We start from the raw sequence: 27,301 nt of genomic DNA on the forward strand, positions 1-27,301 counted from the left end.
GCTGCTTAACGGGAAAGGTGAGGTGGGGTGATGCGTAAAACAAGGGTTTCAAATTAGCTCAGATACCGTTCCATAAACCCAATATGTAATAGACAAGACCTACTCCTTGCTCAGTGAACTGGACTCAACACCCCCTATTCAACGCCCAAGAATATATCTGACTAGTAAGAATCTTAAAACCTATGTGTTGATATCCCTCTGTAAGTGAGTCAAGTGGGTGTAAAGCGGCCTAAACACAGCAGTGAAAAGCAGCTAAACCCCATTATAAAAATCAACTACTTTTAAAAACCCGTGAAACAAAGACAGTGAAAGAGAGACAAATTCTTACGAAATTCGTTCAGGGGCTGTGATGCCACCTGGATTGACCATATCTAGACCCACTGCTGATTGAGACATAAGGGTGGACACTCTTGTGGCTTAGAGTATTGGTGAGGTTGGATGAGCAAACACAGACCCTTTAAATTAATACTGCGGGGTACCCATCCCATGGGTCCCAAATCTCCAGGTTCAAGGGCATCTTCCTACATCGAAAACATGCATGAGACACCCAGAAGATGGTACACCGTGTGATCGGGAAAGGTTTCTAAAACGCACCTCATTTCTCATCTCCTTGTGCTTGGGTTCGCCATTCCAACCGCTTTACTAGCAATCTCCCTCCTTGGAGAATCAGCACCTTTCACCTCCTGTTCCGTACAGGTAGCCATTTGTCCTGAGGATGAACGGGAAGAGGGGGAACCAATGAGAGACTAGCTCTAGGTGTTGGGACAGGCACAGGTCACTCTATTTTCCCATCAGGAAGAAGAATTAACCACAGGCTCAGCCTGCCCCCCCGGAACCAGAATAGGGCCTGAAGCAATCCTGCGCTTTTGCGGCCTGCTCCCAAAAATGCGAGTTGAAAAACGTAGCCCAGGGACACTGCAATTCACAAACCTGCAGAGTTATCAATGATAACTCTCGTCCACAAATATCTTGAGGGAAGGCAACGAAAAGGATTTGAAAGCAAGGCAGAATTGCAGGAAACTGATTTCAGGAGGTAGAATCGAATCGCCTTTAAAGCACAGGAAAAGCGGCAAAACCTCGACAATGATGCCCTTGGCCAAAAAGGGCGTATGCGTTTTTTCCTGAATATATTCAGGAAAAAACGCATACGCCCTTTTTGGCCAACCAAGCAACCTGGAAAGGCAAATCAGCGCTACAAAGAAGTCTCGCTTCCCATCGGTCAAAAGGGCCCTGCTGTATAAACTGTCAAAACCAGGAATGCAGGACAGGCCATGAAGAAACGGGAGCCTTCCTACGCTGATGGGCGGGATGTCAATTGCCAACAGGCACTCTGGAGAAGTGTACGGTGTGTCCTGAAACACCTAAAAAACTCAGCTTACAGAGCATAGGGCACTTCCACTCATGGGCGTATAAATTGGGAAAACTAAAAATCAGCAAGACACAGGCACCCCAAAGTTTAGGGCTGCTCTGCTGACAAGAACCTCCACTGAGTTACACCTTAAATATCCCAGGAAAGAGAAAAATGGATAAAGACGTTGTGGTCCTTATGTACAATGGAATATCACTCAGCCATGAAATCAACCTCATAAGGCTAGTAGCAACATGATGAGTGGATTTAGGTACGACGATTCTACGTGAAATAAGCCAAACAGAAAAGGACACTTATCATAAGATATCACTTATAGAGGGAATGTAAAAACCGCTACACTTGAACTGAATTACAAAACAGAACAGAGTCACACGTTTAGAAAACACACTATGGCTGCTTAACGGGAAAGGTGAGGTGGGGTGATGCGTAAAAGAAGGGTTTCAAATTAGCTCAGATACCGTTCCATAAACCCAATATGTAATAGACAAGACCTACTCCTTGCTCAGTGAACTGGACTCAACACCCCCTATTCAACGCCCAAGAATATATCTGACTACTAAGAATCTTAAAACCTATGTGTTGATATCCCTCTGTAAGTGAGTCAAGTGGGTGTAAAGCGGCCTAAACACAGCAGTGAAAAGCAGCTAAACCCCATTATAAAAATCAACTACTTTTAAAAACCCGTGAAACAAAGACAGTGAAAGAGAGACAAATTCTTACAAAATTCGTTCAGGGGCTGTGATGCCACCTGGATTGACCATATCTAGACCCACTGCTGATTGAGACATATGGGTGAACACTCTTGGGGCTGAGAGGTTTCGTGAGGTTGGGTGAGCAAAAGCAGACCCTTTTAAGTAATACTGCGTGGTACCCATCCCATGGGTCCCAAATCTCCAGGTTCAAGGGCATCTTCCTACATCGAAAACATGCATGATGAGACACCCAGAAGATGGTACACCGTGTGATCGGGAAAGGTTTCTAAAACGCACCTCATTTCTCATCTCCTTGTGCTCGGGTTCGCCATTCCAGCCGTTTTACTAGCAATCTCCCTCCTTGGAGAATCAGCACCTTTAACCTCCTGTTCCTTCCAGGTTGCCATTTGTCCTGAGGATGAACGGGAAGAGGGCGAAACAATGAGAGACTAGCTCTAGGTGTTGGGACAGGCACAGGTCACTCTATTTTCCCATCAGGAAGAAGAATTAACCACAGGCTCAGCCTGCCGCCCGGAACCAGAATAGGGCCTGAAGCAATCCTGCACTTTTGTGGCCAGCTCCCAAAAAAGCGAGTTGAAATATGGAGCTCAGGGGCACTGCAATTCACAAACCTGCCGAGATATAAATGATAACTCTCGTCCACAAATATATTGAGGGAAGGCAACGAAGAGGATTTGAAAGCAAGGAAGAATTGAAGGAAACTGATTTTAGGAGGTAGATTCGAATCGCCTTTAAAGCACAGGAAAAGCGTCAAAACCTCGACAATGATGCCCTTGGCCAAAAAGGGCGTATGCGTTTTCTCCTGAATATATTCAGGAAAAAACGCATACGCCCTTTTTGGCCAACCAAGCAACCTGCAAAGGCAAATCAGCGCTACAAAGAAGTCTCGCTTCCCATCGGTCAAAAGGACCATGCTGAGTAAAGTGTCTAAACCAGAAATGCAGGGCAGGCCATGGAGAAACTGGAGCCTTGCTACGCTGATGGGCGGGATGTAAATTGCCAACAGGCACTCTGGAGAAGTGTACGGTGTGTCCTGAAACACCTAAAAAACTCAGCTTACAGAGCATAGGGCACTTCCACTCATGGGCGTATAAATTGGGAAAACTAAAAATCAGCAAGACACAGGCACCCCAAAGTTTAGGGCTGCTCTGCTGACAAGAACCTCCACTGAGTTACACCTTAAATATCCCAGGAAAGAGAAAAATGGATAAAGACGTTGTGGTCCTTATGTACAATGGAATATCACTCAGCCATGAAATCAACGTCATAAGGCTAGTAGCAACATGATGAGTGGATTTAGGTACGACGATTCTAAGTGAAATAAGTCAAACAGAAAAAGACACTTATCATAAGATATCACTTATAGAGGGAATGGAAAAACCGCTACACTTGAACTGAATTACAAAACAGAACAGAGTCACACGTTTAGAAAACACACTATGGCTGCTTAACGGGAAAGGTGAGGTGGGGTGATGCGTAAAACAAGGGTTTCAAATTAGCTCAGATACCGTTCCATAAACCCAATATGTAATAGACAAGACCTACTCCTTGCTCAGTGAACTGGACTCAACACCCCCTATTCAACGCCCAAGAATATATCTGACTAGTAAGAATCTTAAAACCTATGTGTTGATATCCCTCTGTAAGTGAGTCAAGTGGGTGTAAAGCGGCCTAAACACAGCAGTGAAAAGCAGCTAAACCCCATTATAAAAATCAACTACTTTTAAAAACCCGTGAAACAAAGACAGTGAAAGAGAGACAAATTCTTACAAAATTCGTTCAGGGGCTGTGATGCCACCTGGATTGACCATATCTAGACCCACTGCTGATTGAGACATAAGGGTGGACACTCTTGCGGCTTAGAGTATTGGTGAGGTTGGGTGAGCAAACACAGACCCTTTAAAGTAATACTGCGGGGTACCCATCCCATGGGTCCCAAATCTCCAGGTTCAAGGGCATCTTCCTACATCGAAAACATGCATGAGAAACCCAGAAGATGGTACACCGTGTGATCGGGAAAGGTTTCCCAAACGCACCTCATTTCTCATCTCCTTGTGCTCGGGTTCGCCATTCCAACCGCTTTACTAGCAATCTCCCTCCTTGGAGAATCAGCACCTTTCACCTCCTGTTCCGTACAGGTAGCCATTTGTCCTGAGGATGAACGGGAAGAGGGGGAACCAATGAGAGACTAGCTCTAGGTGTTGGGACAGGCACAGGTCACTCTATTTTCCCATCAGGAAGAAGAATTAACCACAGGCTCAGCCTGACGCCCGGAACCAGAATAGGGCCTGAAGCAATCCTGCGCTTTTGCGGCCAGCTCCCAAAAAAGCGAGTTGACAAATGGAGCTCAGGGGCACTGCAATTCAAAAACCTGCAGAGTTATAAATGATAACTCTCGTCCACAAATATATTGAGGGAAGGCAACGAAGAGGATTTGAAAGCAAGGAAGAATTGAAGGAAACTGATTTCAGGAGGTAGATTCGAATCGCCTTTAAAGCACAGGAAAAGCGGCAAAACCTCGACAATGATGCCCTTGGCCAAAAAGGGCGTATGCGTTTTCTCCTGAATATATTCAGGAAAAAACGCATACGCCCTTTTTGGCCAACCAAGCAACCTGCAAAGGCAAATCAGCGCTACAAAGAAGTCTCGCTTCCCATCGGTCAAAAGGACCATGCTGAGTAAAGTGTCTAAACCAGAAATGCAGGGCAGGCCATGGAGAAACTGGAGCCTTGCTACGCTGATGGGCGGGATGTAAATTGCCAACAGGCACTCTGGAGAAGTGTACGGTGTGTCCTGAAACACCTAAAATACTCAGCTTACAGAGCATAGGGCACTTCCACTCATGGGCGTATAAATTGGGAAAACTAAAAATCAGCAAGACACAGGCACCCCAAAGTTTAGGGCTGCTCTGCTGACAAGAACCTCCACTGAGTTACACCTTAAATATCCCAGGAAAGAGAAAAATGGATAAAGACGTTGTGGTCCTTATGTACAATGGAATATCACTCAGCCATGAAATCAACGTCATAAGGCTAGTAGCAACATGATGAGTGGATTTAGGTACGACGATTCTAAGTGAAATAAGTCAAACAGAAAAAGACACTTATCATAAGATATCACTTATAGAGGGAATGTAAAAACCGCTACACTTGAACTGAATTACAAAACAGAACAGAGTCACACGTTTAGAAAACACACTATGGCTGCTTAACGGGAAAGGTGAGGTGGGGTGATGCGTAAAACAAGGGTTTCAAATTAGCTCAGATACCGTTCCATAAACCCAATATGTAATAGACAAGACCTACTCCTTGCTCAGTGAACTGGACTCAACACCCCCTATTCAACGCCCAAGAATATATCTGACTAGTAAGAATCTTAAAACCTATGTGTTGATATCCCTCTGTAAGTGAGTCAAGTGGGTGTAAAGCGGCCTAAACACAGCAGTGAAAAGCAGCTAAACCCCATTATAAAAATCAACTACTTTTAAAAACCCGTGAAACAAAGACAGTGAAAGAGAGACAAATTCTTACGAAATTCGTTCAGGGGCTGTGATGCCACCTGGATTGACCATATCTAGACCCACTGCTGATTGAGACATAAGGGTGGACACTCTTGTGGCTTAGAGTATTGGTGAGGTTGGATGAGCAAACACAGACCCTTTAAATTAATACTGCGGGGTACCCATCCCATGGGTCCCAAATCTCCAGGTTCAAGGGCATCTTCCTACATCGAAAACATGCATGAGACACCCAGAAGATGGTACACCGTGTGATCGGGAAAGGTTTCTAAAACGCACCTCATTTCTCATCTCCTTGTGCTTGGGTTCGCCATTCCAACCGCTTTACTAGCAATCTCCCTCCTTGGAGAATCAGCACCTTTCACCTCCTGTTCCGTACAGGTAGCCATTTGTCCTGAGGATGAACGGGAAGAGGGGGAACCAATGAGAGACTAGCTCTAGGTGTTGGGACAGGCACAGGTCACTCTATTTTCCCATCAGGAAGAAGAATTAACCACAGGCTCAGCCTGCCCCCCCGGAACCAGAATAGGGCCTGAAGCAATCCTGCGCTTTTGCGGCCTGCTCCCAAAAATGCGAGTTGAAAAACGTAGCCCAGGGACACTGCAATTCACAAACCTGCAGAGTTATCAATGATAACTCTCGTCCACAAATATCTTGAGGGAAGGCAACGAAAAGGATTTGAAAGCAAGGCAGAATTGCAGGAAACTGATTTCAGGAGGTAGAATCGAATCGCCTTTAAAGCACAGGAAAAGCGGCAAAACCTCGACAATGATGCCCTTGGCCAAAAAGGGCGTATGCGTTTTTTCCTGAATATATTCAGGAAAAAACGCATACGCCCTTTTTGGCCAACCAAGCAACCTGGAAAGGCAAATCAGCGCTACAAAGAAGTCTCGCTTCCCATCGGTCAAAAGGGCCCTGCTGTATAAACTGTCAAAACCAGGAATGCAGGACAGGCCATGAAGAAACGGGAGCCTTCCTACGCTGATGGGCGGGATGTCAATTGCCAACAGCCACTCTGGAGAAGTGTACGGTGTGTCCTGAAACACCTAAAAAACTCAGCTTAGAGAGCATAGGGCACTTCCACTCATGGGCGTATAAATTGGGAAAACTAAAAATCAGCAAGACACAGGCACCCCAAAGTTTAGGGCTGCTCTGCTGACAAGAACCTCCACTGAGTTACACCTTAAATATCCCAGGAAAGAGAAAAATGGATAAAGACGTTGTGGTCCTTATGTACAATGGAATATCACTCAGCCATGAAATCTACGTCATAAAGCTAGTAGCAGCTTGATGAGTGGATTTAGGTACGACGATTCTAAGTGAAATAAGTCAAACAGAAAAAGACACTTATCATAAGATATCACTTATAAAGGGAATGTAAAAACCGCTACACTTGAACTGAATTACAAAACAGAACAGAGTCACACGTTTAGAAAACACACTATGGCTGCTTAACGGGAAAGGTGAGGTGGGGTGATGCGTAAAAGAAGGGTTTCAAATTAGCTCAGATACCGTTCCATAAACCCAATATGTAATAGACAAGACCTACTCCTTGCTCAGTGAACTGGACTCAACACCCCCTATTCAACGCCCAAGAATATATCTGACTAGTAAGAATCTTAAAACCTATGTGTTGATATCCCTCTGTAAGTGAGTCAAGTGGGTGTAAAGCGGCCTAAACACAGCAGTGAAAAGCAGCTAAACCCCATTATAAAAATCAACTACTTTTAAAAACCCGTGAAACAAAGACAGTGAAAGAGAGAGAAATTCTTACAAAATTCGTTCAGGGGCTGTGATGCCACCTGGATTGACCATATCTAGACCCACTGCTGATTGAGACATATGGGTGAACACTCTTGGGGCTGAGAGGTTTCGTGAGGTTGGGTGAGCAAAAGCAGACCCTTTTAAGTAATACTGCGTGGTACCCATCCCATGGGTCCCAAATCTCCAGGTTCAAGGGCATCTTCCTACATCGAAAACATGCATGAGACACCCAGAAGATGGTACACCGTGTGATCGGGAAAGGTTTCTAAAACGCACCTCATTTCTCATCTCCTTGTGCTCGGGTTCGCCATTCCAGCCGTTTTACTAGCAATCTCCCTCCTTGGAGAATCAGCACCTTTAACCTCCTGTTCCGTCCAGGTTGCCATTTGTCCTGAGGATGAACGGGAAGAGGGCGAAACAATGAGAGACTAGCTCTAGGTGTTGGGACAGGCACAGGTGACTCTATTTTCCCATCAGGAAGAAGAATTAACCACAGGCTCAGCCTGCCGCCCGGAACCAGAATAGGGCCTGAAGCAATCCTGCACTTTTGTGGCCAGCTCCCAAAAAAGCGAGTTGAAATATGGAGCTCAGGGGCACTGCAATTCACAAACCTGCCGAGTTATAAATGATAACTCTCGTCCACAAATATATTGAGGGAAGGCAACGAAGAGGATTTGAAAGCAAGGAAGAATTGAAGGAAACTGATTTTAGGAGGTAGATTCGAATCGCCTTTAAAGCACAGGAAAAGCGGCAAAACCTCGACAATGATGCCCTTGGCCAAAAAGGGCGTATGCGTTTTCTCCTGAATATATTCAGGAAAAAACGCATACGCCCTTTTTGGCCAACCAAGCAACCTGCAAAGGCAAATCAGCGCTACAAAGAAGTCTCGCTTCCCATCGGTCAAAAGGACCATGCTGAGTAAAGTGTCTAAACCAGAAATGCAGGGCAGGCCATGGAGAAACTGGAGCCTTGCTACGCTGATGGGCGGGATGTAAATTGCCAACAGGCACTCTGGAGAAGTGTACGGTGTGTCCTGAAACACCTAAAAAACTCAGCTTAGAGAGCATAGGGCACTTCCACTCATGGGCGTATAAATTGGGAAAACTAAAAATCAGCAAGACACAGGCACCCCAAAGTTTAGGGCTGCTCTGCTGACAAGAACCTCCACTGAGTTACACCTTAAACATCCCAGGAAAGAGAAAAATGAATAAAGACGTTGTGGTCCTTATGTACAATGGAATATCACTCAGCCATGAAATCAACGTCATAAGGCTAGTAGCAACATGATGAGTGGATTTAGGTACGACGATTCTAAGTGAAATAAGTCAAACAGAAAAAGACACTTATCATAAGATATCACTTATAGAGGGAATGTAAAAACCGCTACACTTGAACTGAATTACAAAACAGAACAGAGTCACACGTTTAGAAAACACACTATGGCTGCTTAACGGGAAAGGTGAGGTGGGGTGATGCGTAAAACAAGGGTTTCAAATTAGCTCAGATACCGTTCCATAAACCCAATATGTAATAGACAAGACCTACTCCTTGCTCAGTGAACTGGACTCAACACCCCCTATTCAACGCCCAAGAATATATCTGACTAGTAAGAATCTTAAAACCTATGTGTTGATATCCCTCTGTAAGTGAGTCAAGTGGGTGTAAAGCGGCCTAAACACAGCAGTGAAAAGCAGCTAAACCCCATTATAAAAATCAACTACTTTTAAAAACCCGTGAAACAAAGACAGTGAAAGAGAGACAAATTCTTACAAAATTCGTTCAGGGGCTGTGATGCCACCTGGATTGACCATATCTAGACCCACTGCTGATTGAGACATAAGGGTGGACACTCTTGCGGCTTAGAGTATTGGTGAGGTTGGGTGAGCAAACACAGACCCTTTAAAGTAATACTGCGGGGTACCCATCCCATGGGTCCCAAATCTCCAGGTTCAAGGGCATCTTCCTACATCGAAAACATGCATGAGACACCCAGAAGATGGTACACCGTGTGATCGGGAAAGGTTTCTAAAACGCACCTCATTTCTCATCTCCTTGTGCTTGGGTTCGCCATTCCAACCGCTTTACTAGCAATCTCCCTCCTTGGAGAATCAGCACCTTTCACCTCCTGTTCCGTACAGGTAGCCATTTGTCCTGAGGATGAACGGGAAGAGGGGGAACCAATGAGAGACTAGCTCTAGGTGTTGGGACAGGCACAGGTCACTCTATTTTCCCATCAGGAAGAAGAATTAACCACAGGCTCAGCCTGCCCCCCCGGAACCAGAATAGGGCCTGAAGCAATCCTGCGCTTTTGCGGCCTGCTCCCAAAAATGCGAGTTGAAAAACGTAGCCCAGGGACACTGCAATTCACAAACCTGCAGAGTTATCAATGATAACTCTCGTCCACAAATATCTTGAGGGAAGGCAACGAAAAGGATTTGAAAGCAAGGCAGAATTGCAGGAAACTGATTTCAGGAGGTAGAATCGAATCGCCTTTAAAGCACAGGAAAAGCGGCAAAACCTCGACAATGATGCCCTTGGCCAAAAAGGGCGTATGCGTTTTTTCCTGAATATATTCAGGAAAAAACGCATACGCCCTTTTTGGCCAACCAAGCAACCTGGAAAGGCAAATCAGCGCTACAAAGAAGTCTCGCTTCCCATCGGTCAAAAGGGCCCTGCTGTATAAACTGTCAAAACCAGGAATGCAGGACAGGCCATGAAGAAACGGGAGCCTTCCTACGCTGATGGGCGGGATGTCAATTGCCAACAGCCACTCTGGAGAAGTGTACGGTGTGTCCTGAAACACCTAAAAAACTCAGCTTAGAGAGCATAGGGCACTTCCACTCATGGGCGTATAAATTGGGAAAACTAAAAATCAGCAAGACACAGGCACCCCAAAGTTTAGGGCTGCTCTGCTGACAAGAACCTCCACTGAGTTACACCTTAAATATCCCAGGAAAGAGAAAAATGGATAAAGACGTTGTGGTCCTTATGTACAATGGAATATCACTCAGCCATGAAATCTACGTCATAAAGCTAGTAGCAGCTTGATGAGTGGATTTAGGTACGACGATTCTAAGTGAAATAAGTCAAACAGAAAAAGACACTTATCATAAGATATCACTTATAAAGGGAATGTAAAAACCGCTACACTTGAACTGAATTACAAAACAGAACAGAGTCACACGTTTAGAAAACACACTATGGCTGCTTAACGGGAAAGGTGAGGTGGGGTGATGCGTAAAAGAAGGGTTTCAAATTAGCTCAGATACCGTTCCATAAACCCAATATGTAATAGACAAGACCTACTCCTTGCTCAGTGAACTGGACTCAACACCCCCTATTCAACGCCCAAGAATATATCTGACTAGTAAGAATCTTAAAACCTATGTGTTGATATCCCTCTGTAAGTGAGTCAAGTGGGTGTAAAGCGGCCTAAACACAGCAGTGAAAAGCAGCTAAACCCCATTATAAAAATCAACTACTTTTAAAAACCCGTGAAACAAAGACAGTGAAAGAGAGAGAAATTCTTACAAAATTCGTTCAGGGGCTGTGATGCCACCTGGATTGACCATATCTAGACCCACTGCTGATTGAGACATATGGGTGAACACTCTTGGGGCTGAGAGGTTTCGTGAGGTTGGGTGAGCAAAAGCAGACCCTTTTAAGTAATACTGCGTGGTACCCATCCCATGGGTCCCAAATCTCCAGGTTCAAGGGCATCTTCCTACATCGAAAACATGCATGAGACACCCAGAAGATGGTACACCGTGTGATCGGGAAAGGTTTCTAAAACGCACCTCATTTCTCATCTCCTTGTGCTCGGGTTCGCCATTCCAGCCGTTTTACTAGCAATCTCCCTCCTTGGAGAATCAGCACCTTTAACCTCCTGTTCCGTCCAGGTTGCCATTTGTCCTGAGGATGAACGGGAAGAGGGCGAAACAATGAGAGACTAGCTCTAGGTGTTGGGACAGGCACAGGTGACTCTATTTTCCCATCAGGAAGAAGAATTAACCACAGGCTCAGCCTGCCGCCCGGAACCAGAATAGGGCCTGAAGCAATCCTGCACTTTTGTGGCCAGCTCCCAAAAAAGCGAGTTGAAATATGGAGCTCAGGGGCACTGCAATTCACAAACCTGCCGAGTTATAAATGATAACTCTCGTCCACAAATATATTGAGGGAAGGCAACGAAGAGGATTTGAAAGCAAGGAAGAATTGAAGGAAACTGATTTTAGGAGGTAGATTCGAATCGCCTTTAAAGCACAGGAAAAGCGGCAAAACCTCGACAATGATGCCCTTGGCCAAAAAGGGCGTATGCGTTTTCTCCTGAATATATTCAGGAAAAAACGCATACGCCCTTTTTGGCCAACCAAGCAACCTGCAAAGGCAAATCAGCGCTACAAAGAAGTCTCGCTTCCCATCGGTCAAAAGGACCATGCTGAGTAAAGTGTCTAAACCAGAAATGCAGGGCAGGCCATGGAGAAACTGGAGCCTTGCTACGCTGATGGGCGGGATGTAAATTGCCAACAGGCACTCTGGAGAAGTGTACGGTGTGTCCTGAAACACCTAAAAAACTCAGCTTAGAGAGCATAGGGCACTTCCACTCATGGGCGTATAAATTGGGAAAACTAAAAATCAGCAAGACACAGGCACCCCAAAGTTTAGGGCTGCTCTGCTGACAAGAACCTCCACTGAGTTACACCTTAAACATCCCAGGAAAGAGAAAAATGAATAAAGACGTTGTGGTCCTTATGTACAATGGAATATCACTCAGCCATGAAATCAACGTCATAAGGCTAGTAGCAACATGATGAGTGGATTTAGGTACGACGATTCTAAGTGAAATAAGTCAAACAGAAAAAGACACTTATCATAAGATATCACTTATAGAGGGAATGTAAAAACCGCTACACTTGAACTGAATTACAAAACAGAACAGAGTCACACGTTTAGAAAACACACTATGGCTGCTTAACGGGAAAGGTGAGGTGGGGTGATGCGTAAAACAAGGGTTTCAAATTAGCTCAGATACCGTTCCATAAACCCAATATGTAATAGACAAGACCTACTCCTTGCTCAGTGAACTGGACTCAACACCCCCTATTCAACGCCCAAGAATATATCTGACTAGTAAGAATCTTAAAACCTATGTGTTGATATCCCTCTGTAAGTGAGTCAAGTGGGTGTAAAGCGGCCTAAACACAGCAGTGAAAAGCAGCTAAACCCCATTATAAAAATCAACTACTTTTAAAAACCCGTGAAACAAAGACAGTGAAAGAGAGACAAATTCTTACAAAATTCGTTCAGGGGCTGTGATGCCACCTGGATTGACCATATCTAGACCCACTGCTGATTGAGACATAAGGGTGGACACTCTTGCGGCTTAGAGTATTGGTGAGGTTGGGTGAGCAAACACAGACCCTTTAAAGTAATACTGCGGGGTACCCATCCCATGGGTCCCAAATCTCCAGGTTCAAGGGCATCTTCCTACATCGAAAACATGCATGAGAAACCCAGAAGATGGTACACCGTGTGATCGGGAAAGGTTTCCCAAACGCACCTCATTTCTCATCTCCTTGTGCTCGGGTTCGCCATTCCAACCGCTTTACTAGCAATCTCCCTCCTTGGAGAATCAGCACCTTTCACCTCCTGTTCCGTACAGGTAGCCATTTGTCCTGAGGATGAACGGGAAGAGGGGGAACCAATGAGAGACTAGCTCTAGGTGTTGGGACAGGCACAGGTCACTCTATTTTCCCATCAGGAAGAAGAATTAACCACAGGCTCAGCCTGACGCCCGGAACCAGAATAGGGCCTGAAGCAATCCTGCGCTTTTGCGGCCAGCTCCCAAAAAAGCGAGTTGACAAATGGAGCTCAGGGGCACTGCAATTCAAAAACCTGCAGAGTTATAAATGATAACTCTCGTCCACAAATATATTGAGGGAAGGCAACGAAGAGGATTTGAAAGCAAGGAAGAATTGAAGGAAACTGATTTCAGGAGGTAGATTCGAATCGCCTTTAAAGCACAGGAAAAGCGGCAAAACCTCGACAATGATGCCCTTGGCCAAAAAGGGCGTATGCGTTTTCTCCTGAATATATTCAGGAAAAAACGCATACGCCCTTTTTGGCCAACCAAGCAACCTGCAAAGGCAAATCAGCGCTACAAAGAAGTCTCGCTTCCCATCGGTCAAAAGGACCATGCTGAGTAAAGTGTCTAAACCAGAAATGCAGGGCAGGCCATGGAGAAACTGGAGCCTTGCTACGCTGATGGGCGGGATGTAAATTGCCAACAGGCACTCTGGAGAAGTGTACGGTGTGTCCTGAAACACCTAAAAAACTCAGCTTACAGAGCATAGGGCACTTCCACTCATGGGCGTATAAATTGGGAAAACTAAAAATCAGCAAGACACAGGCACCCCAAAGTTTAGGGCTGCTCTGCTGACAAGAACCTCCACTGAGTTACACCTTAAATATCCCAGGAAAGAGAAAAATGGATAAAGACGTTGTGGTCCTTATGTACAATGGAATATCACTCAGCCATGAAATCAACGTCATAAGGCTAGTAGCAACATGATGAGTGGATTTAGGTACGACGATTCTAAGTGAAATAAGTCAAACAGAAAAAGACACTTATCATAAGATATCACTTATAGAGGGAATGTAAAAACCGCTACACTTGAACTGAATTACAAAACAGAACAGAGTCACACGTTTAGAAAACACACTATGGCTGCTTAACGGGAAAGGTGAGGTGGGGTGATGCGTAAAAGAAGGGTTTCAAATTAGCTCAGATACCGTTCCATAAACCCAATATGTAATAGACAAGACCTACTCCTTGCTCAGTGAACTGGACTCAACACCCCCTATTCAACGCCCAAGAATATATCTGACTACTAAGAATCTTAAAACCTATGTGTTGATATCCCTCTGTAAGTGAGTCAAGTGGGTGTAAAGCGGCCTAAACACAGCAGTGAAAAGCAGCTAAACCCCATTATAAAAATCAACTACTTTTAAAAACCCGTGAAACAAAGACAGTGAAAGAGAGACAAATTCTTACAAAATTCGTTCAGGGGCTGTGATGCCACCTGGATTGACCATATCTAGACCCACTGCTGATTGAGACATATGGGTGAACACTCTTGGGGCTGAGAGGTTTCGTGAGGTTGGGTGAGCAAAAGCAGACCCTTTTAAGTAATACTGCGTGGTACCCATCCCATGGGTCCCAAATCTCCAGGTTCAAGGGCATCTTCCTACATCGAAAACATGCATGATGAGACACCCAGAAGATGGTACACCGTGTGATCGGGAAAGGTTTCTAAAACGCACCTCATTTCTCATCTCCTTGTGCTCGGGTTCGCCATTCCAGCCGTTTTACTAGCAATCTCCCTCCTTGGAGAATCAGCACCTTTAACCTCCTGTTCCTTCCAGGTTGCCATTTGTCCTGAGGATGAACGGGAAGAGGGCGAAACAATGAGAGACTAGCTCTAGGTGTTGGGACAGGCACAGGTCACTCTATTTTCCCATCAGGAAGAAGAATTAACCACAGGCTCAGCCTGCCGCCCGGAACCAGAATAGGGCCTGAAGCAATCCTGCACTTTTGTGGCCAGCTCCCAAAAAAGCGAGTTGAAATATGGAGCTCAGGGGCACTGCAATTCACAAACCTGCCGAGATATAAATGATAACTCTCGTCCACAAATATATTGAGGGAAGGCAACGAAGAGGATTTGAAAGCAAGGAAGAATTGAAGGAAACTGATTTTAGGAGGTAGATTCGAATCGCCTTTAAAGCACAGGAAAAGCGTCAAAACCTCGACAATGATGCCCTTGGCCAAAAAGGGCGTATGCGTTTTCTCCTGAATATATTCAGGAAAAAACGCATACGCCCTTTTTGGCCAACCAAGCAACCAGCAAAGGCAAATCAGCGCTACAAAGAAGTCTCGCTTCCCATCGGTCAAAAGGACCATGCTGAGTAAAGTGTCTAAACCAGAAATGCAGGGCAGGCCATGGAGAAACTGGAGCCTTGCTACGCTGATGGGCGGGATGTAAATTGCCAACAGGCACTCTGGAGAAGTGTACGGTGTGTCCTGAAACACCTAAAAAACTCAGCTTACAGAGCATAGGGCACTTCCACTCATGGGCGTATAAATTGGGAAAACTAAAAATCAGCAAGACACAGGCACCCCAAAGTTTAGGGCTGCTCTGCTGACAAGAACCTCCACTGAGTTACACCTTAAATATCCCAGGAAAGAGAAAAATGGATAAAGACGTTGTGGTCCTTATGTACAATGGAATATCACTCAGCCATGAAATCAACGTCATAAGGCTAGTAGCAACATGATGAGTGGCTTTAGGTACGACGATTCTAAGTGAAATAAGTCAAACAGAAAAAGACACTTATCATAAGATATCACTTATAGAGGGAATGGAAAAACCGCTACACTTGAACTGAATTACAAAACAGAACAGAGTCACACGTTTAGAAAACACACTATGGCTGCTTAACGGGAAAGGTGAGGTGGGGTGATGCGTAAAACAAGGGTTTCAAATTAGCTCAGATACCGTTCCATAAACCCAATATGTAATAGACAAGACCTACTCCTTGCTCAGTGAACTGGACTCAACACCCCCTATTCAACGCCCAAGAATATATCTGACTAGTAAGAATCTTAAAACCTATGTGTTGATATCCCTCTGTAAGTGAGTCAAGTGGGTGTAAAGCGGCCTAAACACAGCAGTGAAAAGCAGCTAAACCCCATTATAAAAATCAACTACTTTTAAAAACCCGTGAAACAAAGACAGTGAAAGAGAGACAAATTCTTACAAAATTCGTTCAGGGGCTGTGATGCCACCTGGATTGACCATATCTAGACCCACTGCTGATTGAGACATAAGGGTGGACACTCTTGCGGCTTAGAGTATTGGTGAGGTTGGGTGAGCAAACACAGACCCTTTAAAGTAATACTGCGGGGTACCCATCCCATGGGTCCCAAATCTCCAGGTTCAAGGGCATCTTCCTACATCGAAAACATGCATGAGAAACCCAGAAGATGGTACACCGTGTGATCGGGAAAGGTTTCCCAAACGCACCTCATTTCTCATCTCCTTGTGCTCGGGTTCGCCATTCCAACCGCTTTACTAGCAATCTCCCTCCTTGGAGAATCAGCACCTTTCACCTCCTGTTCCGTACAGGTAGCCATTTGTCCTGAGGATGAACGGGAAGAGGGGGAACCAATGAGAGACTAGCTCTAGGTGTTGGGACAGGCACAGGTCACTCTATTTTCCCATCAGGAAGAAGAATTAACCACAGGCTCAGCCTGACGCCCGGAACCAGAATAGGGCCTGAAGCAATCCTGCGCTTTTGCGGCCAGCTCCCAAAAAAGCGAGTTGACAAATGGAGCTCAGGGGCACTGCAATTCAAAAACCTGCAGAGTTATAAATGATAACTCTCGTCCACAAATATATTGAGGGAAGGCAACGAAGAGGATTTGAAAGCAAGGAAGAATTGAAGGAAACTGATTTCAGGAGGTAGATTCGAATCGCCTTTAAAGCACAGGAAAAGCGGCAAAACCTCGACAATGATGCCCTTGGCCAAAAAGGGCGTATGCGTTTTCTCCTGAATATATTCAGGAAAAAACGCATACGCCCTTTTTGGCCAACCAAGCAACCTGCAAAGGCAAATCAGCGCTACAAAGAAGTCTCGCTTCCCATCGGTCAAAAGGACCATGCTGAGTAAAGTGTCTAAACCAGAAATGCAGGGCAGGCCATGGAGAAACTGGAGCCTTGCTACGTTGATGGGCGGGATGTAAATTGCCAACAGGCACTCTGGAGAAGTGTACGGTGTGTCCTGAAACACCTAAAAAACTCAGCTTACAGAGCATAGGGCACTTCCACTCATGGGCGTATAAATTGGGAAAACTAAAAATCAGCAAGACACAGGCACCCCAAAGTTTAGGGCTGCTCTGCTGACAAGAACCTCCACTGAGTTACACCTTAAATATCCCAGGAAAGAGAAAAATGGATAAAGACGTTGTGGTCCTTATGTACAATGGAATATCACTCAGCCATGAAATCAACGTCATAAGGCTAGTAGCAACATGATGAGTGGATTTAGGTACGACGATTCTAAGTGAAATAAGTCAAACAGAAAAAGACACTTATCATAAGATATCACTTATAGAGGGAATGTAAAAACCGCTACACTTGAACTGAATTACAAAACAGAACAGAGTCACACGTTTAGAAAACACACTATGGCTGCTTAACGGGAAAGGTGAGGTGGGGTGATGCGTAAAACAAGGGTTTCAAATTAGCTCAGATACCGTTCCATAAACCCAATATGTAATAGACAAGACCTACTCCTTGCTCAGTGAACTGGACTCAACACCCCCTATTCAACGCCCAAGAATATATCTGACTAGTAAGAATCTTAAAACCTATGTGTTGATATCCCTCTGTAAGTGAGTCAAGTGGGTGTAAAGCGGCCTAAACACAGCAGTGAAAAGCAGCTAAACCCCATTATAAAAATCAACTACTTTTAAAAACCCGTGAAACAAAGACAGTGAAAGAGAGACAAATTCTTACGAAATTCGTTCAGGGGCTGTGATGCCACCTGGATTGACCATATCTAGACCCACTGCTGATTGAGACATAAGGGTGGACACTCTTGTGGCTTAGAGTATTGGTGAGGTTGGATGAGCAAACACAGACCCTTTAAATTAATACTGCGGGGTACCCATCCCATGGGTCCCAAATCTCCAGGTTCAAGGGCATCTTCCTACATCGAAAACATGCATGAGACACCCAGAAGATGGTACACCGTGTGATCGGGAAAGGTTTCTAAAACGCACCTCATTTCTCATCTCCTTGTGCTTGGGTTCGCCATTCCAACCGCTTTACTAGCAATCTCCCTCCTTGGAGAATCAGCACCTTTCACCTCCTGTTCCGTACAGGTAGCCATTTGTCCTGAGGATGAACGGGAAGAGGGGGAACCAATGAGAGACTAGCTCTAGGTGTTGGGACAGGCACAGGTCACTCTATTTTCCCATCAGGAAGAAGAATTAACCACAGGCTCAGCCTGCCCCCCCGGAACCAGAATAGGGCCTGAAGCAATCCTGCGCTTTTGCGGCCTGCTCCCAAAAATGCGAGTTGAAAAACGTAGCCCAGGGACACTGCAATTCACAAACCTGCAGAGTTATCAATGATAACTCTCGTCCACAAATATCTTGAGGGAAGGCAACGAAAAGGATTTGAAAGCAAGGCAGAATTGCAGGAAACTGATTTCAGGAGGTAGAATCGAATCGCCTTTAAAGCACAGGAAAAGCGGCAAAACCTCGACAATGATGCCCTTGGCCAAAAAGGGCGTATGCGTTTTTTCCTGAATATATTCAGGAAAAAACGCATACGCCCTTTTTGGCCAACCAAGCAACCTGGAAAGGCAAATCAGCGCTACAAAGAAGTCTCGCTTCCCATCGGTCAAAAGGGCCCTGCTGTATAAACTGTCAAAACCAGGAATGCAGGACAGGCCATGAAGAAACGGGAGCCTTCCTACGCTGATGGGCGGGATGTCAATTGCCAACAGGCACTCTGGAGAAGTGTACGGTGTGTCCTGAAACACCTAAAAAACTCAGCTTACAGAGCATAGGGCACTTCCACTCATGGGCGTATAAATTGGGAAAACTAAAAATCAGCAAGACACAGGCACCCCAAAGTTTAGGGCTGCTCTGCTGACAAGAACCTCCACTGAGTTACACCTTAAATATCCCAGGAAAGAGAAAAATGGATAAAGACGTTGTGGTCCTTATGTACAATGGAATATCACTCAGCCATGAAATCAACCTCATAAGGCTAGTAGCAACATGATGAGTGGATTTAGGTACGACGATTCTACGTGAAATAAGCCAAACAGAAAAGGACACTTATCATAAGATATCACTTATAGAGGGAATGTAAAAACCGCTACACTTGAACTGAATTACAAAACAGAACAGAGTCACACGTTTAGAAAACACACTATGGCTGCTTAACGGGAAAGGTGAGGTGGGGTGATGCGTAAAAGAAGGGTTTCAAATTAGCTCAGATACCGTTCCATAAACCCAATATGTAATAGACAAGACCTACTCCTTGCTCAGTGAACTGGACTCAACACCCCCTATTCAACGCCCAAGAATATATCTGACTACTAAGAATCTTAAAACCTATGTGTTGATATCCCTCTGTAAGTGAGTCAAGTGGGTGTAAAGCGGCCTAAACACAGCAGTGAAAAGCAGCTAAACCCCATTATAAAAATCAACTACTTTTAAAAACCCGTGAAACAAAGACAGTGAAAGAGAGAGAAATTCTTACAAAATTCGTTCAGGGGCTGTGATGCCACCTGGATTGACCATATCTAGACCCACTGCTGATTGAGACATATGGGTGAACACTCTTGGGGCTGAGAGGTTTCGTGAGGTTGGGTGAGCAAAAGCAGACCCTTTTAAGTAATACTGCGTGGTACCCATCCCATGGGTCCCAAATCTCCAGGTTCAAGGGCATCTTCCTACATCGAAAACATGCATGATGAGACACCCAGAAGATGGTACACCGTGTGATCGGGAAAGGTTTCTAAAACGCACCTCATTTCTCATCTCCTTGTGCTCGGGTTCGCCATTCCAGCCGTTTTACTAGCAATCTCCCTCCTTGGAGAATCAGCACCTTTAACCTCCTGTTCCTTCCAGGTTGCCATTTGTCCTGAGGATGAACGGGAAGAGGGCGAAACAATGAGAGACTAGCTCTAGGTGTTGGGACAGGCACAGGTCACTCTATTTTCCCATCAGGAAGAAGAATTAACCACAGGCTCAGCCTGCCGCCCGGAACCAGAATAGGGCCTGAAGCAATCCTGCACTTTTGTGGCCAGCTCCCAAAAAAGCGAGTTGAAATATGGAGCTCAGGGGCACTGCAATTCACAAACCTGCCGAGATATAAATGATAACTCTCGTCCACAAATATATTGAGGGAAGGCAACGAAGAGGATTTGAAAGCAAGGAAGAATTGAAGGAAACTGATTTTAGGAGGTAGATTCGAATCGCCTTTAAAGCACAGGAAAAGCGTCAAAACCTCGACAATGATGCCCTTGGCCAAAAAGGGCGTATGCGTTTTCTCCTGAATATATTCAGGAAAAAACGCATACGCCCTTTTTGGCCAACCAAGCAACCTGCAAAGGCAAATCAGCGCTACAAAGAAGTCTCGCTTCCCATCGGTCAAAAGGACCATGCTGAGTAAAGTGTCTAAACCAGAAATGCAGGGCAGGCCATGGAGAAACTGGAGCCTTGCTACGCTGATGGGCGGGATGTAAATTGCCAACAGGCACTCTGGAGAAGTGTACGGTGTGTCCTGAAACACCTAAAAAACTCAGCTTACAGAGCATAGGGCACTTCCACTCATGGGCGTATAAATTGGGAAAACTAAAAATCAGCAAGACACAGGCACCCCAAAGTTTAGGGCTGCTCTGCTGACAAGAACCTCCACTGAGTTACACCTTAAATATCCCAGGAAAGAGAAAAATGGATAAAGACGTTGTGGTCCTTATGTACAATGGAATATCACTCAGCCATGAAATCAACGTCATAAGGCTAGTAGCAACATGATGAGTGGATTTAGGTACGACGATTCTAAGTGAAATAAGTCAAACAGAAAAAGACACTTATCATAAGATATCACTTATAGAGGGAATGGAAAAACCGCTACACTTGAACTGAATTACAAAACAGAACAGAGTCACACGTTTAGAAAACACACTATGGCTGCTTAACGGGAAAGGTGAGGTGGGGTGATGCGTAAAACAAGGGTTTCAAATTAGCTCAGATACCGTTCCATAAACCCAATATGTAATAGACAAGACCTACTCCTTGCTCAGTGAACTGGACTCAACACCCCCTATTCAACGCCCAAGAATATATCTGACTAGTAAGAATCTTAAAACCTATGTGTTGATATCCCTCTGTAAGTGAGTCAAGTGGGTGTAAAGCGGCCTAAACACAGCAGTGAAAAGCAGCTAAACCCCATTATAAAAATCAACTACTTTTAAAAACCCGTGAAACAAAGACAGTGAAAGAGAGACAAATTCTTACAAAATTCGTTCAGGGGCTGTGATGCCACCTGGATTGACCATATCTAGACCCACTGCTGATTGAGACATAAGGGTGGACACTCTTGCGGCTTAGAGTATTGGTGAGGTTGGGTGAGCAAACACAGACCCTTTAAAGTAATACTGCGGGGTACCCATCCCATGGGTCCCAAATCTCCAGGTTCAAGGGCATCTTCCTACATCGAAAACATGCATGAGAAACCCAGAAGATGGTACACCGTGTGATCGGGAAAGGTTTCCCAAACGCACCTCATTTCTCATCTCCTTGTGCTCGGGTTCGCCATTCCAACCGCTTTACTAGCAATCTCCCTCCTTGGAGAATCAGCACCTTTCACCTCCTGTTCCGTACAGGTAGCCATTTGTCCTGAGGATGAACGGGAAGAGGGGGAACCAATGAGAGACTAGCTCTAGGTGTTGGGACAGGCACAGGTCACTCTATTTTACCATCAGGAAGAAGAATTAACCACAGGCTCAGCCTGACGCCCGGAACCAGAATAGGGCCTGAAGCAATCCTGCGCTTTTGCGGCCAGCTCCCAAAAAAGCGAGTTGACAAATGGAGCTCAGGGGCACTGCAATTCAAAAACCTGCAGAGTTATAAATGATAACTCTCGTCCACAAATATATTGAGGGAAGGCAACGAAGAGGATTTGAAAGCAAGGAAGAATTGAAGGAAACTGATTTCAGGAGGTAGATTCGAATCGCCTTTAAAGCACAGGAAAAGCGGCAAAACCTCGACAATGATGCCCTTGGCCAAAAAGGGCGTATGCGTTTTCTCCTGAATATATTCAGGAAAAAACGCATACGCCCTTTTTGGCCAACCAAGCAACCTGCAAAGGCAAATCAGCGCTACAAAGAAGTCTCGCTTCCCATCGGTCAAAAGGACCATGCTGAGTAAAGTGTCTAAACCAGAAATGCAGGGCAGGCCATGGAGAAACTGGAGCCTTGCTACGCTGATGGGCGGGATGTAAATTGCCAACAGGCACTCTGGAGAAGTGTACGGTGTGTCCTGAAACACCTAAAAAACTCAGCTTACAGAGCATAGGGCACTTCCACTCATGGGCGTATAAATTGGGAAAACTAAAAATCAGCAAGACACAGGCACCCCAAAGTTTAGGGCTGCTCTGCTGACAAGAACCTCCACTGAGTTACACCTTAAATATCCCAGGAAAGAGAAAAATGGATAAAGACGTTGTGGTCCTTATGTACAATGGAATATCACTCAGCCATGAAATCAACGTCATAAGGCTAGTAGCAACATGATGAGTGGATTTAGGTACGACGATTCTAAGTGAAATAAGTCAAACAGAAAAAGACACTTATCATAAGATATCACTTATAGAGGGAATGTAAAAACCGCTACACTTGAACTGAATTACAAAACAGAACAGAGTCACACGTTTAGAAAACACACTATGGCTGCTTAACGGGAAAGGTGAGGTGGGGTGATGCGTAAAACAAGGGTTTCAAATTAGCTCAGATACCGTTCCATAAACCCAATATGTAATAGACAAGACCTACTCCTTGCTCAGTGAACTGGACTCAACACCCCCTATTCAACGCCCAAGAATATATCTGACTAGTAAGAATCTTAAAACCTATGTGTTGATATCCCTCTGTAAGTGAGTCAAGTGGGTGTAAAGCGGCCTAAACACAGCAGTGAAAAGCAGCTAAACCCCATTATAAAAATCAACTACTTTTAAAAACCCGTGAAACAAAGACAGTGAAAGAGAGACAAATTCTTACGAAATTCGTTCAGGGGCTGTGATGCCACCTGGATTGACCATATCTAGACCCACTGCTGATTGAGACATAAGGGTGGACACTCTTGTGGCTTAGAGTATTGGTGAGGTTGGATGAGCAAACACAGACCCTTTAAATTAATACTGCGGGGTACCCATCCCATGGGTCCCAAATCTCCAGGTTCAAGGGCATCTTCCTACATCGAAAACATGCATGAGACACCCAGAAGATGGTACACCGTGTGATCGGGAAAGGTTTCTAAAACGCACCTCATTTCTCATCTCCTTGTGCTTGGGTTCGCCATTCCAACCGCTTTACTAGCAATCTCCCTCCTTGGAGAATCAGCACCTTTCACCTCCTGTTCCGTACAGGTAGCCATTTGTCCTGAGGATGAACGGGAAGAGGGGGAACCAATGAGAGACTAGCTCTAGGTGTTGGGACAGGCACAGGTCACTCTATTTTCCCATCAGGAAGAAGAATTAACCACAGGCTCAGCCTGCCCCCCCGGAACCAGAATAGGGCCTGAAGCAATCCTGCGCTTTTGCGGCCTGCTCCCAAAAATGCGAGTTGAAAAACGTAGCCCAGGGACACTGCAATTCACAAACCTGCAGAGTTATCAATGATAACTCTCGTCCACAAATATCTTGAGGGAAGGCAACGAAAAGGATTTGAAAGCAAGGCAGAATTGCAGGAAACTGATTTCAGGAGGTAGAATCGAATCGCCTTTAAAGCACAGGAAAAGCGGCAAAACCTCGACAATGATGCCCTTGGCCAAAAAGGGCGTATGCGTTTTTTCCTGAATATATTCAGGAAAAAACGCATACGCCCTTTTTGGCCAACCAAGCAACCTGGAAAGGCAAATCAGCGCTACAAAGAAGTCTCGCTTCCCATCGGTCAAAAGGGCCCTGCTGTATAAACTGTCAAAACCAGGAATGCAGGACAGGCCATGAAGAAACGGGAGCCTTCCTACGCTGATGGGCGGGATGTCAATTGCCAACAGCCACTCTGGAGAAGTGTACGGTGTGTCCTGAAACACCTAAAAAACTCAGCTTAGAGAGCATAGGGCACTTCCACTCATGGGCGTATAAATTGGGAAAACTAAAAATCAGCAAGACACAGGCACCCCAAAGTTTAGGGCTGCTCTGCTGACAAGAACCTCCACTGAGTTACACCTTAAATATCCCAGGAAAGAGAAAAATGGATAAAGACGTTGTGGTCCTTATGTACAATGGAATATCACTCAGCCATGAAATCTACGTCATAAAGCTAGTAGCAGCTTGATGAGTGGATTTAGGTACGACGATTCTAAGTGAAATAAGTCAAACAGAAAAAGACACTTATCATAAGATATCACTTATAAAGGGAATGTAAAAACCGCTACACTTGAACTGAATTACAAAACAGAACAGAGTCACACGTTTAGAAAACACACTATGGCTGCTTAACGGGAAAGGTGAGGTGGGGTGATGCGTAAAAGAAGGGTTTCAAATTAGCTCAGATACCGTTCCATAAACCCAATATGTAATAGACAAGACCTACTCCTTGCTCAGTGAACTGGACTCAACACCCCCTATTCAACGCCCAAGAATATATCTGACTAGTAAGAATCTTAAAACCTATGTGTTGATATCCCTCTGTAAGTGAGTCAAGTGGGTGTAAAGCGGCCTAAACACAGCAGTGAAAAGCAGCTAAACCCCATTATAAAAATCAACTACTTTTAAAAACCCGTGAAACAAAGACAGTGAAAGAGAGAGAAATTCTTACAAAATTCGTTCAGGGGCTGTGATGCCACCTGGATTGACCATATCTAGACCCACTGCTGATTGAGACATATGGGTGAACACTCTTGGGGCTGAGAGGTTTCGTGAGGTTGGGTGAGCAAAAGCAGACCCTTTTAAGTAATACTGCGTGGTACCCATCCCATGGGTCCCAAATCTCCAGGTTCAAGGGCATCTTCCTACATCGAAAACATGCATGAGACACCCAGAAGATGGTACACCGTGTGATCGGGAAAGGTTTCTAAAACGCACCTCATTTCTCATCTCCTTGTGCTCGGGTTCGCCATTCCAGCCGTTTTACTAGCAATCTCCCTCCTTGGAGAATCAGCACCTTTAACCTCCTGTTCCGTCCAGGTTGCCATTTGTCCTGAGGATGAACGGGAAGAGGGCGAAACAATGAGAGACTAGCTCTAGGTGTTGGGACAGGCACAGGTGACTCTATTTTCCCATCAGGAAGAAGAATTAACCACAGGCTCAGCCTGCCGCCCGGAACCAGAATAGGGCCTGAAGCAATCCTGCACTTTTGTGGCCAGCTCCCAAAAAAGCGAGTTGAAATATGGAGCTCAGGGGCACTGCAATTCACAAACCTGCCGAGTTATAAATGATAACTCTCGTCCACAAATATATTGAGGGAAGGCAACGAAGAGGATTTGAAAGCAAGGAAGAATTGAAGGAAACTGATTTTAGGAGGTAGATTCGAATCGCCTTTAAAGCACAGGAAAAGCGGCAAAACCTCGACAATGATGCCCTTGGCCAAAAAGGGCGTATGCGTTTTCTCCTGAATATATTCAGGAAAAAACGCATACGCCCTTTTTGGCCAACCAAGCAACCTGCAAAGGCAAATCAGCGCTACAAAGAAGTCTCGCTTCCCATCGGTCAAAAGGACCATGCTGAGTAAAGTGTCTAAACCAGAAATGCAGGGCAGGCCATGGAGAAACTGGAGCCTTGCTACGCTGATGGGCGGGATGTAAATTGCCAACAGGCACTCTGGAGAAGTGTACGGTGTGTCCTGAAACACCTAAAAAACTCAGCTTAGAGAGCATAGGGCACTTCCACTCATGGGCGTATAAATTGGGAAAACTAAAAATCAGCAAGACACAGGCACCCCAAAGTTTAGGGCTGCTCTGCTGACAAGAACCTCCACTGAGTTACACCTTAAACATCCCAGGAAAGAGAAAAATGAATAAAGACGTTGTGGTCCTTATGTACAATGGAATATCACTCAGCCATGAAATCAACGTCATAAGGCTAGTAGCAACATGATGAGTGGATTTAGGTACGACGATTCTAAGTGAAATAAGTCAAACAGAAAAAGACACTTATCATAAGATATCACTTATAGAGGGAATGTAAAAACCGCTACACTTGAACTGAATTACAAAACAGAACAGAGTCACACGTTTAGAAAACACACTATGGCTGCTTAACGGGAAAGGTGAGGTGGGGTGATGCGTAAAACAAGGGTTTCAAATTAGCTCAGATACCGTTCCATAAACCCAATATGTAATAGACAAGACCTACTCCTTGCTCAGTGAACTGGACTCAACACCCCCTATTCAACGCCCAAGAATATATCTGACTAGTAAGAATCTTAAAACCTATGTGTTGATATCCCTCTGTAAGTGAGTCAAGTGGGTGTAAAGCGGCCTAAACACAGCAGTGAAAAGCAGCTAAACCCCATTATAAAAATCAACTACTTTTAAAAACCCGTGAAACAAAGACAGTGAAAGAGAGAGAAATTCTTACAAAATTCGTTCAGGGGCTGTGATGCCACCTGGATTGACCATATCTAGACCCACTGCTGATTGAGACATATGGGTGAACACTCTTGGGGCTGAGAGGTTTTGTGAGGTTGGGTGAGCAAAAGCAGACCCTTTTAAGTAATACTGCGTGGTACCCATCCCATGGGTCCCAAATCTCCAGGTTCAAGGGCATCTTCCTACATCGAAAACATGCATGAGACACCCAGAAGATGGTACACCGTGTGATCGGGAAAGGTTTCTAAAACGCACCTCATTTCTCATCTCCTTGTGCTCGGGTTCGCCATTCCAGCCGTTTTACTAGCAATCTCCCTCCTTGGAGAATCAGCACCTTTAACCTCCTGTTCCGTCCAGGTTGCCATTTGTCCTGAGGATGAACGGGAAGAGGGCGAAACAATGAGAGACTAGCTCTAGGTGTTGGGACAGGCACAGGTGACTCTATTTTCCCATCAGGAAGAAGAATTAACCACAGGCTCAGCCTGCCGCCCGGAACCAGAATAGGGCCTGAAGCAATCCTGCACTTTTGTGGCCAGCTCCCAAAAAAG

Source organism: Eschrichtius robustus, chromosome 1 (assembly GCF_028021215.1).
Source record: "Eschrichtius robustus isolate mEscRob2 chromosome 1, mEscRob2.pri, whole genome shotgun sequence".
NCBI classification, from domain to species: domain Eukaryota; kingdom Metazoa; phylum Chordata; class Mammalia; order Artiodactyla; family Eschrichtiidae; genus Eschrichtius; species Eschrichtius robustus.